The following is a 15,476-nucleotide window of genomic DNA, read 5'->3' as shown; positions in this document are numbered from 1 at the left end:
TCATTTTAGACCTAAAAGCACCTCCAGATTGAAAGTGGGGGGATGGAAAACAACTTATCATGCTAATGGATATCAAAAGAAAGCTGAGGTAGCAATCCTTATATCAGACAAAATAGATTTGAAACTGAAGACTGTAATAAGAGATGAAGAAAGTCACTATATCACAATTAACGGGTCTATCCAACAAGAAGACCTAAGAATTGTAATTATTTATGCTACTAACAAAGAAGTGGCTAATTATATAAACCAATTAATAACAAAATTAAAGAAACATATTGATAATAATACAATAATAGTAGGTGTTAATATCCCACAATGGATATAGATCACCTAAGTAGAAGATCAACAAGGAAACAATGGCTTTGAATGACACACTGGATCAGATGGACTTCACAGATATATTCAGAACATTCCATCTTAAAGCAACAGAATATTCATTCTTAGTGAGTTACATAAATCATTCTCCAGAATAGATCACATACTAGGTCACAAATCAGATCTAAACCAGAACCAAAAGACTGGAATTATTTTCTACATATTTTCAGACCACAATGCTTTGAGACTTGAACTCAAACACAAGAGGAAATTTGGAAGGAAAACAAATACATGAAGGTTAAACACTACCTATTTAAAGAATGAATGAGTCAACCAGCAAATTAAAGAATTTTTAAAAATTCATGGAATGAATGAAAATGAAAACACAACTGTTCAAAGCTTTTTGGATGCAGCATAAGTGGTCTTAAGAGGGAAATATAGAGGAATACAAGCCTTTCTCAAGAAACAAAAAAGTCTCAAATACACAACCTAACCTTCCACCTAAAGGAACTAGAGAAAAAACAGCAAATAAAGCCTAAACCCAGTAGGAATAGAGAATTCATAAAGATGAGAGCAGAAGTCAATGAAATAGAAACCAAAAGAACAGAAGAAAAGATAAACAAAACTAGAAGCTGGTTCTTTGAAAGAATTAATAAGATTGATAAACCCTGAGCCAGACTTAATCAAAAGAAAAGAGAAAGGACCCAAGTTAATAAAATCATGAAAGAGGAGAGATCATAACCAACACCGAAGAAATATAAACCATTATAAGAACATACTATGAACAACTGTACACCAACAAATTAGGCAATCTGGAAGAAATGGATAAATTCCTAGAAACATATAAATTACCAAAACTGAAACAGGAAGGAATAGAAAACCTGAACAGACCAATAACCAGCAAGGAAATTGAAGCAGTCATCAAAAAATCTCCCAACAAATAAGAGTCCAGGACCAGATGGCTTCCCAGGGGAATCCTACCAAACATTTAAACAAGAATTAATATCCAAATTTCTGAAGCTATTTCAAAGAATAGAAATGTCCTTGATGGGATGAGCACTGGGTGTTACACTATATGTTGGCAAATCAAACTCTAATAAAAAAATATATACAAAAGAAAAAATAAAATAAATAAAATTAAAAATAGAGTACTAACATGGAAAGATTGCTAATATGTTGTATAACGATAAAGCCAATTGACAGTACAATATAAAAAAAAAGAATAGAAATGAAGGGAAAACTTTCAAACTCATTGTATGAGGCCAGCATTATCTTGATCCATAAACCAGACAAAGACTCCACCAAAAGGGAGAATTACAGACTAATATCCCCGATGAACATGGTTGCAAAAATTCTCGCCAAGATACTAGCCAATAGGATCCAACAGTACATTAAAAGGATTATTCACTACAACAAAGTGGGATTTATTCTTGTGCTGGAAGGGTGGTTCAACATCCACAAATCAATTAATATGATACACTACATTAATAAAAGAAAGGACAAGAATCTCTCAGTAATGCAGATAAAGCATTTGACAAAGTACAGCATCCTTTCTTGATTAAAACTTTTCACAGTGTAGGAATAGAGGGAACTTACATTAGTATCATAAAAGCCATGTACAAAAAACCCACCGTGAATATTTTCAATGGGGAAAATAATGAGAGCCTTTCCCCTAAGGTCAGGGACATGACAAGGATGTCTAATCTCACTATTGTTGTTCAATATAGCACTAGAAGTCCTAGCCTCAGCAATCAGACAACAAAAAGAAATAAAAGTCATCTGAATAGGCAAAGAAGAAGTCAACTCTCACTTTTCACAGATAACATGATACTCTATGTGGAACACCCAAAAGACTCCACTCCAAAATTTCTAGAACTCATAGAGGAATTCAGCAATGTGGCAGGATATAAAATCAAGGCACAGAAATCAGTTGCATTTCTATACACTAACAATGAAACAGAAGAAAGAGAAATTAACAGAAGAAAGAGAAATTACAATTACACCTAAAAACAAGATACCAAGGAATAAACTCAACCAAAGAGGTAAAGGATCTGTACTAGAAAACTACAAAAAACTCATGAAAGAAATTAAGGAAGACACAAAGAAATGGAAATATGTTCCATGTTCATGGATTAGAAGAACAAATGTTAAAATGTCTATGCTTCCCAGAGCAATACATACATTCAATGCAATTCCTATCAAAATCAACTCTATGGTCAGTTAATCTTTGACAAAGCAGGAAAGAATATCCAATGGAAAAAAGACAGTCTCTTCAACAAATGGTGTCAGGAAATTTGGACAGCCAGATGCAGAAGAATAAGACCATTATCTTATGCCATAAACAAAAATAAACTCAAAATGGAGGAAAGACGTAAATGTGAGATAGGAATCCATCACAGTCCTAGAAGAAAACAAAGGCAGCAATCTCTTTGGCCTTAGCCATAGCAACTTCTTGCTAGACATGTCACCAAAGGCAAGGGAAACAAAGGGAAAAATGAGCTATTGGGACTTCATCAAGATATAAAGCTTCTGCACAGCAAAGGTCGACAAAACCAAAAGACAACTGACAGAATGGGAGGTGATATTTGCAAATGTTTTATCAGATAAAGGGTTAGTATCCAAGATCTATAAAGAACGTATCAAACTCCAAAACCAAAAACTCCAGTCATGAAATGGGCAGAAGTCATGAACAGATATTTCTCCACAGAAGACATACAAATGACCAACAGACACATGAAAAAAATGCTCAACATTTTTGGCATCATGGAAATACAAATCAAAACCACAATGATATATACCACCTTACACAAGTCAGAATGGCTAAAATTAACAAGTTAGGAAACAATAAATACTGTCAAGGATGTGGAGAAAGGGGAACTGTCTTACACTGCTGGTGGGAATGCAAGCTGGTACACCCACTCTGGAAAACAGTATGGAGGTTCCTCAAGAAGTTAAAAATATAGCTATCCTATGACCCAGCAACTGTACTACTACATATTTAACCCAAAGATACAAATGTAATGATCTGAAAGGGTACCTGCACCCCAATGTTTACAGTAACAATATTGACAATAGCCAAACTGTAGAAACAGCCAAAATGTTCATAAACAAATGAATGGATAAAGATGTGGTGTATATGTACAATTGAATATTACTCAGCCATCAATAAAATGAAATCTTGCCATTTACAACAGTGTGGATGGATGGATGGAACTAGAGGGCATTATGCGAAGGAAATAAATCAATCAGAGAAAAACAATTTTAATATTATTTCACTCATATGTGGAATTTAAGAAACAAAGCAGAGGAGCCTAGAGTAAGTGACGGAAAAATAAAATAAGATTATATCACAGAGGGAAACAAACCATAAGAGACTCTTAACCACAGAAAACATACTGACATTTACTGGAAGAGAGGGTGGTGAGGAGATGGGGGTAATGGGGTAATGGATATTAAGGAGGGTATGTGATATAATGAGCACTGATTGCAACTGATGAACCACTGAACTCTACCTCTGAAACTAATAATACACTATATGTTAAGTAATTGAATTTAAATTAAAATAAAAAAAATAAAAACAAAAATTCAAGATCACTCTGAAATCATATACAATGAAACTGTGACACATGTTTGATCCAGACATAATAAAGAATATAAAAATTAGAAAAAGAAAAATCACATAAAAGAAAAATTTGGTGACCCCAAACACCTTAAATTTTCACTAAATAAAAATAAAAAAATATAGAAAAAAAGAAATAAAACAAAATAAACACAAAAGAAGTAGCAATGGAGAAAAATGAAAGATAAAAAAAAGCTGTAGGACATACACAAAATCAATAGTAAGACAACAGAAGTAAGTATTTCCTCACTAGTAATTATTTTTAAAAGATTTATTTATTATTTGAGAGACGAGGTGGGGATACTGAGGGAGATGATCTCTAGCAGACTCCCAGCTAAGCACAGATCTTATTGGGGGCTGGATATTATGACCCTGAGATCATGACCTGAGCCAAAATCAAGAGTTGGATGCTCAATCAGCTGAGCCACCCAGGCTCCCCTCATCAGTAACTGGGGAGCTGGTAAAGGTAAATGGATTAAACCCTCCAATAAAAAGGCACAGACAGGCAAAACTGACATATATAAATAGAAACAATATCAGCCAAATTTTGAAACAATATCATCCAAATTTTAATTTATGTTTCTTACAAGAGACTCACTTTAGATACAAAGATACAAATAGATTGAAAGTAGAATGATAGAAATTCCATGCAAATATCAAAGAAAAAAGCTATAGATAGTACTGTATGTATAGTATATAGTAATCTATAATAGTATTATCAGACAAAATAGACTTTAAGTCAACATTTATGTCAAAAAATTGTTACAAGATACAGAAAAGGGTATATTTTTAAAAGTGACAATTCACCAAGAATATATAACAAATAGATATATAAATGCAGCAAACACCAGAACCTCACAACAAATGCTGCAAACACTGGCAGAATTGAAGAATAGGTAGTTCTACAACAATAGTTACATACTACAATCCTCCACATTCAGTAATAGATACAGCAACCAGCAAGATGAATAATAAGGAAAAAAAAGAACTTAGACTACACTATAAACTGATTAACAGACATATATAGAACATTTCATCCACAAAAACAGAATACACATTGTTCTTACGTGCACATGAAACACTCTCCATGATGGAACATAAGTTACAGACAAATATTAAAACATTTCAAAAGGTGAAATAATGCAAAGTGTATTTTTTATAACAGACTAAAATAGAAATCAATAACAAGAAAAACTGGCAATTAAAAACCTGAAATTAAGTAATACACTTAAATTATCAATGGGTTAAAGAAGAAATCACAAGGAAAATTAGAAAATACCTATGACAAATAACAGTGAAAATACACACACTGAAACTTGTTGAATATAGCTAAAGCAGTATGAAGGTAAACATTACAGCTGTAAATATATGTATTGAAAAATAAAAAATAAATATCTCAAATCAATAATCTAATTGTATACCTTAAGGGACTTGAAGAAGATCAAACTAAATCCAAACCTAACATGAAGAAGGAAATAACAAAGATGAGTGTAGATAAATAAAATAGTGAATAGAAAAAGAAAAGAGAAAAAAAATCAATGAAACCAAAAGCTGGTTTTCTGAAAAGATCAAAAAACTTGACAAACATCTAGCTAGACTAAGAAAACAAGAGAAAAGACTTATATAAAGAGAGCATAGGGATGTGCCAGATCTTCAAGTCAAACATAATTTAGCAAAGGTAAGTAGATATTTAAGGTTATGGAAGAGTATTTCCTTTGGTTGCTCTTATTCCTGAATTAATCTAGGGCATTTATACTCACAGTATTCTGGTGAGACAGGCAGCTATGTTTTAGAGGGTGGATTCTCATGTACATTTGTTGCTTATAGATTGGAGGAAAGAAAAGTTCCAGGCTATGATGATGCAGGAGGGATCCTGCTCCTTATGGGCCAGTCTCAGGAAAAGATGGGTAGAGGGGAGTTAGATCTAACCAGGGTAAGAGAAACCCTCAGAGAGTGGGGAACCTCTGGCTCAGGCCTACTGAGATCCTTCCCAGAATAATAATAGTCCACTTGTCTGCAGTAAATGTGACCCTGGATGCAGCCACTGCCCATCCTTCACTCCTCCTGTCTGAAAACGGGAGACGAGTAAGCTGGCAAGAAGAACATCAAGATCTACCCAGCTCCACCCAGAGATTCCACTCCCTCCCCTGTGTGCTGGGGCAGTTGGACATTAGTTAGGGGAGGTTCGTACTGGAGGTTAAGGTTGAGGGCACACTTTCCTAGGACCTGGGAATTTGTATGGATAATGTAATAAGAAAGGGGAGGGTCACAGTGTCTCCACAGAATGGTCTCTGGGCCATCAGCCTCTATAAGGGGGAGTACTGGGCCCCCACCTCCCCAGAAACCTGTCTTACTATAAGAGAAAAACCCCTTAGTGTGGGGGTATTCCTGGATTATGATGCTGGAGATGTATTTTTCTATAATATGACAAATAGATCCCACATTTTTTCCTTCCCCCAGAACAAATTCAGTGGTATTTAGTATTTAGGATACCTAAAACCATTTTTCAGATTTTGGTTCCCTGACTCAGGCTCCCTAACCACCTGTCCAGGTGGAGAACATGTAATTCATATGCCTGTCTTTCCATGAGTAATTACGACCTTGAGCCCCTATGATAATTACAACACTCCCAGCAGCCACAAATTTATTTTTTTCTTCCTTCTTTCTGGTTCTTTCTCAAGATGGTGTTCCGAGGCAGAGATTCATAATTGCCCCTCATATCAATTCTCCCTTCTTCCTTTGTTATAGACTCCTTTTCTTATCATTATACCCAATAACAGCCTAGTTGAAGATTAGATTTTCCTGCCTCCCCTGATGAATGTGATTAAATGATGACCAGTGCATTACAAACTGAATTATTCTGTATGATTTCTGAGATGTGTCTTTAAAGAAAAAAATGTGTGCTTTTCCTGTTTTCTTTACTTTTTCTGATGACTGGATGTGTCACAATGGATGGAACTCTAAGAACATCTTTGACTATGTAATACGACATGGATGGCAGAGAACACAGAATGAGCTTGGGTTTTTGACAGCTTCATGGAACTAAAGAACTATTGCTCAATTCCTGAATTCTTTTCAATGAAAAATAAACTTTTAAATCTCAAAGCCATTGTCACTTGTGATTGAGTCTAATCCTGAATGGTGCAGCCTCCTTTTAAGGATGGCAGCAGATGACATCCATAGTTGAATATGCACAATGTCCTGTGCTTGATTATTTAGTTACTGATACTCCTGCAGTGTGTCAATTTCATTGTCATTTTAAGTAGGTGTTACTTGACCTACAGAGCGCTGTACGTAGTAGGTTTGAGTAAATACTTGTTTAATAAACAATATGAGCATTAAAGATATCTGTGGGTTCATGTGCATTATACATATGATGTAGTAGCATAATCTACCAAATGTTCAGGTCAATTGTACTGTAGCTAACCAGTATAAATGGAAATTCTCCAAAGGCAGCTCTTATCTCAGGACATTCTCATCATGCAACGAGACCGCCCCTGAAACTCTCTAAGCAACTCTGGCCTAGTCAGGCAGATGCAAAATATAAAGACGAGTAGGAAAGAAGACTATGCATACAATCCCCCCCCCCAAGAGTATTCATGTATTTATGTATTTGCTTATCTTAAAAAGGCAAAGTAAAATTACAGTGTGATCATGGAATGTATTAAAGAATATAAAAAGGACAATAAAGTGTCCAAAATACAATTATTGCTAGTCTAATGTACTTTATGGTTTTCAGATTGATTTATATTGTAACTTCACCACAAGTGTAGCCACCATCTGTTACCACATAACACTATTATAATACCATTGACTATATTCCCTATACTCTACCTTTTAGTCTGTAACTTATTCATTCCATAACTGGAAGTCTGTATCTCCCACTTCCCTTCACCTATTCTGCCCATCCTTCTACCCCTCCTCTCTGGCAACCATCATTTGGTTCTCTACATTTATAAGTCTGATTCTAATTTTTGTTTATCTTTTAGATTCTACGTGTAAGTGAAACAATATGGTATTTGCCTTTCTCTGACTTACTTTGCTTTTAGCATAATACCTTCTGGGTCCATCCATGTTGCTGTAAATGGCAAGAGCTCATTCCCTTTTTATGGCTACATAATATTCCAGTTTGTGTGTGTGTGTGTGTGTGTGCGTGTGCACGCACATGTGTGCACAACACACCTTCCTTATCTATTTATCTCTTTTTTTTTTGCATACATGTATTTATTCCAATAACTTGAGTAGGTTACACATACTATGTTAACTTTATTAGAGATTAAAACTGAAAAACTGAGATGTATCTTCATTAATTTATACATCTGCAAATATTCATCCTGTACATGGTGGCTGTGAATTTTCATAGGTCATTTTCCAGTCACTTGAGAGGTATTGTTTGTTTCCTTTACGTTTATAAATTCTTTAATGAAATTCCAAAGTTTCCTTAAACACAAAAAATGAACACAATATATTAGACAAAAGTACCTTAAGCATATAAGAAAATTTTAAAACAAATATTCTAGGATATATTTACACAAAAACAAAAAGCAAGACTTTGTAATCCTCTGCTTTCTTTTTTTTTTTTTTTTTTTTTAGGTTATTAGTTTTCATTACTTTTTATTTTTTATTTTTATTTTTTTATTGGTGTTCAATTTACTAACATACAGAATAACACCCAGTGCCCGTCACCCATTCACTCCCACCCCCCGCCCTCCTCCCCTTCTACCACCCCTAGTTCGTTTCCCAGAGTTAGCAGTCTTTACGTTCTGTCTCCCTTTCTGATATTTCCCACACATTTCTTCTCCCTTCCCTTATTTTCCCTTTCACTATTATTTATATTCCCCAAATGAATGAGAACATATAATGTTTGTCCTTCTCCGACTGACTTACTTCACTCAGCATAATACCCTCGAGTTCCATCCACGTTGAAGCAAATGGTGGGTATTTGTCATTTCTAATAGCTGAGTAATATTCCATTGTATACATAAACCACATCTTCTTTATCCATTCATCTTTCGTTGGACACCGAGGCTCCTTCCACAGTTTGGCTATAGTGGCCATTGCTGCTAGAAACATCGGGGTGCAGGTGTCCCGGCGTTTCATTGCATTTGTATCTTTGGGGTAAATCCCCAACAGTGCAATTGCTGGGTCGTAGGGCAGGTATATTTTTAACTGTTTGAGGAACCTCCACCCAGTTTTCCAGAGTGGCTGCACCAGTTCACATTCCCACCAACAGTGTAGGAGGGTTCCCTTTTCTCCGCATCCTCTCCAACATTTGTTGTTTCCTGCCTTGTTAATTTTCCCCATTCTCACTGGTGTGAGGTGGTATCTCATTGTAGTTTTGATTTGTATTTCCCTGATGGCAAGTGATGCAGAGCATTTTCTCATATGCATGTTGGCCATGTCTATGTCTTCCTCTGTGAGATTTCTGTTCATGTCTTTTGCCCATTTCATGATTGGATTGTTTGTTTCTTTGGTGTTGAGTTTAATAAGTTCTTTATAGATCTTGGAAACTAGCCCTTTATCTGATATGTCATTTGCAAATATCTTCTCCCATTCTGTAGGTTGTCTTTGAGTTTTGTTGACTGTATCCTTTGCTGTGCAAAAGCTTCTTATCTTGATGAAGTCCCAATAGTTCATTTTTGCTTTTGTTTCTTTTGCCTTTGTGGATGTATCTTGCAAGAAGTTACTATGGCCGAGTTCAAAAAGGGTGTTGCCTGTGTTCTTGTCTAGGATTTTGATGGAATCTTGTCTCACATTTAGATCTTTCATCCATTTTGAGTTTATCTTTGTGTATGGTGAAAGAGAGTGGTCTAGTTTCATTCTTCTGCATGTGGATGTCCAATTTTCCCAGCACCATTTATTGAAGAGACTGTCTTTCTTCCAATGGATAGCCTTTCCTCCTTTATCGAATATTAGTTGCCCATAAAATTCAGGGTCCACTTCTGGATTCTCTATTCTGTTCCACTGATCTATGTGTCTGTTTTTGTGCCAGTACCACACTGTCTTGATGACCACAGCTTTGTAGTACAACCTGAAATCTGGCATTGTGATGCCCCCAGATATGGTTTTCTTTTTTAAAATTCCCCTGGCTATTCGGGGTCTTTTCTGATTCCACACAAATCTTAAAATAATTTGTTCTAACTCTCTGAAGAAAGTCCATGGTATTTTGATAGGGATTGCATTAAACGTGTATATTGCCCTGGGTAACATTGACATTTTCACAATATTAATTCTGCCAATCCATGAGCATGGAATATTTTTCCATCTCTTTGTGTCTTCCTCAATTTCTTTCAGAAGTGTTCTATAGTTTTGAGGGTATAGATCCTTTACATCTTTGGTGAGGTTTATTCCTAGGTATCTTATGCTTTTGGGTGCAATTGTAAATGGGATTGACTCCTTAATTTCTCTTTCTTCAGTCTCATTGTTAGTGTATAGAAATGCCTCTGACTTCTGGGCATTGATTTTGTATCCTGCCACGCTACCGAATTGCTGTATGAGTTCTAGCAATCTTGGGGTGGAGACTTTTGGGTTTTCTATGTAGAGTATCATGTCATCGGCGAAGAGAGAGAGTTTGACTTCTTCTTTGCCAATTTGAATGCCTTTAATGTCTTTTTGTTGTCTGATTGCTGAGGCTAGGACTTCCAGTACTATGTTGAACAGCAGTGGTGAGAGTGGACATCCCTGTCTTGTTCCTGATCTTAGGGGAAAGGCTCCCAGTGCTTCCCCATTGAGAATGATATTTGCTGTGGGCTTTTCATAGATGGCTTTTAAGATGTCGAGGAATGTTCCCTCTATCCCTACACTCTGAAGAGTTTTAATCAGGAATGGATGCTGTATTTTGTCAAATGCTTTCTCTGCATCCAATGAGAGGATCATATGGTTCTTGGTTTTTCTCTTGCTGATATGATGAATCACATTGATTGTTTTACGGGTGTTGAACCAGCCTTGTGTCCCAGGGATAAATCCTACTTGGTCATGGTGAATAATTTTCTTAATGTATTGTTGGAGCCTATTGGCCAGTATCTTGTTGAGAATTTTTGCATCCATGTTCATCAGGGATATTGGTCTGTAATTCTCCTTTTTGGTGGGGTCTTTGTCTGGCTTTGGAATTAAGGTGATGCTGGCTTCATAGAACGAATTTGGAAGTACTCCATCTCTTTCTATCTTTCCAAACAGCTTTAGGAGAATAGGTATGATTTCTTCTTTAAACGTTTGATAAAATTCTCCTGGGAAGCCATCTGGCCCTGGACTCTTGTGTCTTGGGAGGTTTTTGATGACTGCTTCAATTTCCTCCCTGGTTATTGGCCTGTTCAGGTTTTCTATTTCTTCCTGTTCCAGTTTTGGTAGTTTGTGGCTTTCCAGGAATGCGTCCATTTCTTCTAGATTGCCTAATTTATTGGCGTATAGCTGTTCATAATATGTTTTTAAAATTGTTTGTATTTCCTTGGTGTTGGTAGTGATCTCTCCTTTCTCATTCATGATTTTATTAATTTGAGTCTTCTCTCTCTTCTTTTTAATAAGGCTGGCTAGTGGTTTATCTATCTTATTAATTCTTTCAAAGAACCAACTCCTGGTTCTGTTGATCTGTTCCACAGTTCTTCTGGTCTCGATTTCGTTGAGTTCTGCTCGAATCTTTATTAACTCCCTTCTTCTCTTGGGTGTAGGATCTATTTGCTGTTTTTTCTCTAGCTCCTTTATGTGTAAGGTTAGCTTTTGTATTTGAGTTCTTTCCAGTTTTTGAATGGATGCTTGTATTGCGATGTATTTCCCCCTTAGGACTGCTTTTGCTGCATCCCAAGGATTTTGAACGGTTGTATCTTCATTCTCATTAGTTTCCATGAATCTTTTTAATTCATCCTTAATTTCCTGGTTGACCCTTTTATCTTTTAGCAGGATGGTCCTTAACCTCCATGTGTTTGAGGTCCTTCCAAACTTCTTGTTGTGATTTAGTTCTAATTTCAAGGCATTATGGTCCGAGAATATGCAGGGGACAATCCCAATCTTTTGGTATTGGTTCAGACCCGATTTGTGACCCAATATGTGGTCTATTCTGGAGAAAGTTCCATGTGCGCTTGAGAAGAATGTGTATTCAGTTGAGTTTGGATGTAAAGTTCTGTAGATATCTGTGAAATCCATCTGGTCCAGTGTATCATTTAAAGCTCTTGTTTCTTTGGAGATGTTTTGCTTAGAAGACCTATCGAGTATAGAAAGAGCTAGATTGAAGTCACCAAGTATAAGTGTATTATTATCTAAGTATTTCTTCACTTTGGTTAATAATTGATTTATATATTTGGCAGCTCCCACATTCGGAGCATATATATTGAGGATTGTTAAGTCCTCTTGTTGAATAGATCCTTTAAGTATGATATAGTGTCCCTCTTCATCTCTCACTACAGTCTTTGGGGTAAATTTTAGTTTATCTGATATAAGGATGGCTACCCCTGCTTTCTTTTGAGGACCATTCGAATGGTAAATGGTTCTCCAACCTTTTATTTTCAGGCTGTAGGTGTCCTTCTGTCTAAAATGAGTCTCTTGTAGACAGCAAATAGATGGGTCCTGCTTTTTTATCCAGTCTGAAACCCTGCGCCTTTTGATGGGGTCATTAAGCCCGTTCACATTCAGAGTTACTATTGAGAGATATGAGTTTAGTGTCATCATGATATCTATTCAGTCTTTGTTTTTGTGGACTGTTCCACTGAACTTCTTCTTAAAGGGGAATTTTAAGAGGCCCCCTTAAAATTTCTTGCAGAGCTGGTTTGGAGGTCACATATTCTTTTAGTTGCTGCCTGTCTTGGAAGCTCTTTATCTCTCCTTCCATTTTGAATGAGAGCCTTGCTGGACAAAGTATTCTTGGTTGCATGTTCTTCTCATTTAGGACCCTGAATATATCCTGCCAGCCCTTTCTGGCCTGCCAGGTCCCTGTGGAGAGGTCTGCTGTTATCCTAATACTCCTCCCCATAAAAGTCAGGTATTTCTTGTCTCTTGCTGCTTTAAGGATCTTCTCTTTATCTTTGGAATTTGCAAGCTTCACTATTAAATGTCGAGGTGTTGAACGGTTTTTATTGATTTTAGGGGGGGATCTCTCGATTTCCTGGATCTGAATGCCTGTTTCCCTTCCCAGATTAGGAAAGTTTTCAGCTAGGATTTGTTCAAATACATATTCTGGCCCTCTGGCCCTTTCAGCGCCCTTGGGAACCCCAATTAAACGTAGGTTTTTCTTCCTCAGGCTGTCGTTTATTTCCCTTAATCTATCTTCATGGTCTTTTAATTGTTTGTCTCTTTTTTCCTCAGTTTCCCTCTTTGCCATCAACTTGTCTTCTAGGTCACTCACTCGTTCTTCCACCTCGTTAACCCTCGTCGTTAGGACTTCTAGTTTGGATTGCATCTCATTCAATTGATTTTTAATTTCTGCCTGATTAGCTCTAAATTCTGCAGTCATGAAGTCTCTTGAGTCCTTTATGCTTTTTTCTAGAGCCACCAGTAGCTGTATAATAGTGCTTCTGAATTGGCTTTCTGACATTGAATTGTAATCCAGATTTTGTAACTCTGTGGGAGAGAGGACTGTTTCTGATTCTTTCTTTTGAGGTGAGGTTTTCCTTCTAGTCATTTTGCTCAGTGCAGAGTGGCCAAAAGCAAGTTGTATTGGGAAAAAGAGAAAAAGAGAGGAGAGAAAGAAGGAAAGAAAAGAGAAAGAGAAAAAAAAAGGGAAGAAAAAGAAAAAAAAAACGAAAAAAAAAAAAAAAAGAAGAAAAAGAGAAAGAAAAAGAAAGGAGAAAAAAAGGGGGTGGGGGAAGGAAACAAATCAAAAAGCAAAACAAAACAAAAACAAACAAAAAAAGAACCACCGGGGAGTATCTTCTGATTCTGTGTACTTTAAGTCCCTTGGCTTCTCCTGGAAGTTGTCAGTCTAGCTGGTGTTCTGGGGGAGGGGCCTGTTGTGCTGATTTTCAGGTGTTAGCAGTTGGGGGAGCTGCTGTGCCCCTGCCTGGTGCAGGGCTCGGTGGGGGTTGTTTACCCCGTGAGGCCGCAGGAGGAACAGCCCCAGTGGCGGGGCAGCTCTGGAAACCTGGATTCAGCTCCGGCAGGAACTCCGTCTGCAGGGCCTGGAGGCTCCGGGGCGGGGCCGCTGATCTGCTCAGCTGGGGCAGGAGCGTCCTTGCTGTCCTGGGCCCTCCCGGCCTCTGCCTGTCCCGGGGGAGGCCGGATCCTGGGCTGTGTCCCGGCGCCGTGTGCTCCGGAGCCTGCGCTGGTGGATTCGCGCTCCCGGGCCGCGCAGCCCCCTCCGCGGAGCCGCCGCCCGAGCCCCTCCGAGCTGCTCCTGGAACCGCGCAGCCCCCTCCGCGGAGCCTCTTCCTCTGCCCGAGCCCCTCCGAGCTGCTCCCGGGGCCGCGCAGCTCCCTCCGCGGAGCCGCCGCCCGAGCCCCTTCAGCTGCTCCGGGTCCCGCCGGGTCCCGCCGTGCGCGCTGCAGCCCTTAGGGAGCTCGGCGCACTCTCCTGGGCGCGCAGTTGCTGTTACTGTCCCCGGGAGCCCGAGGGCATCTGCTCCCTCCTGGGTCCTGCTCCAACTCCCTGCGAGCCCCTTTCCCCCGGGAAGGTCGGTGCAGCTCCTGCTCCTCCGGGACGGGGCTCTCCTGTCCTGGGGACACTCGCCCCGGCCTCAGCCCGGCTCCTCGCGGGGCCCCTCCCCCTTGGAGGCCTTTGTTTCTTTATTTCTTTTTCCCCGTCTTCCTACCTTGATAGAAGCGCGAACTCTTCTCACTGTAGCATTCCAGCTGGTGTCTCTTTAAATCTCAGGCCGAATTCATAGATTTTCAGGATAATTTGAAGGTTTTCTAGGTAGTTTGGTGGAGACAGGTGATTTGAAGACCCTACTCTTCCGCCATCTTGCTCCTCCCCCCCTATCTATTTATCTCTTGATGGAAATTTGGGTTGCTTTCATATCTTAGCTATGATAAATAATGCTGTAATAAACATAAGGGTACATATATCTTTTTGAATTAGTGTTTTCATTTCCCTGGGTAAATACCAAGTGGTAGAATTACTGAATCATATTGTAATTCTATTTTTATTTTTTTGAGAAACCTCAATACCATCTTCCACAGTGGGTATCATTTTACATCCCCACCAAGGTGACAAGGATGCTTTTTCTCCACATCCTCACCAAAACTTGTTATTTCTTCTTTTTTTATTCCATCCATTCTAAGATGATCATATGATTTTTACCCTTCATTTTGTTGATATAATGTATAACATTGATTGATTCAAGTATTGACCTATCCTTGAAACCCTGGAATAAACTGTTTGTAGCAAATGATCTTTTAAATTTACTGCTGGATTCAGTTTGCAAATATTTTGTTGAGGATTTTTGCATCTATATGCATCAGGAACTATCGTTTACATCTATATGCATTGGACTATCGTTTACTTTCTTATGGTCTTATTTTGGTTTTGGTATCACAGTAAAGCTGCTTTCATAGAATATATCTGGAAGATTTCTTTCCTCTTCTATTTTTTGGAATAGTGTGAGGAGAATAGGTATCAA

Source organism: Canis lupus, chromosome 12, assembly GCF_011100685.1.
Source record: "Canis lupus familiaris isolate Mischka breed German Shepherd chromosome 12, alternate assembly UU_Cfam_GSD_1.0, whole genome shotgun sequence".
Classification (NCBI taxonomy): domain Eukaryota; kingdom Metazoa; phylum Chordata; class Mammalia; order Carnivora; family Canidae; genus Canis; species Canis lupus.
Note: the sequence above shows the minus strand (reverse complement) of the source record.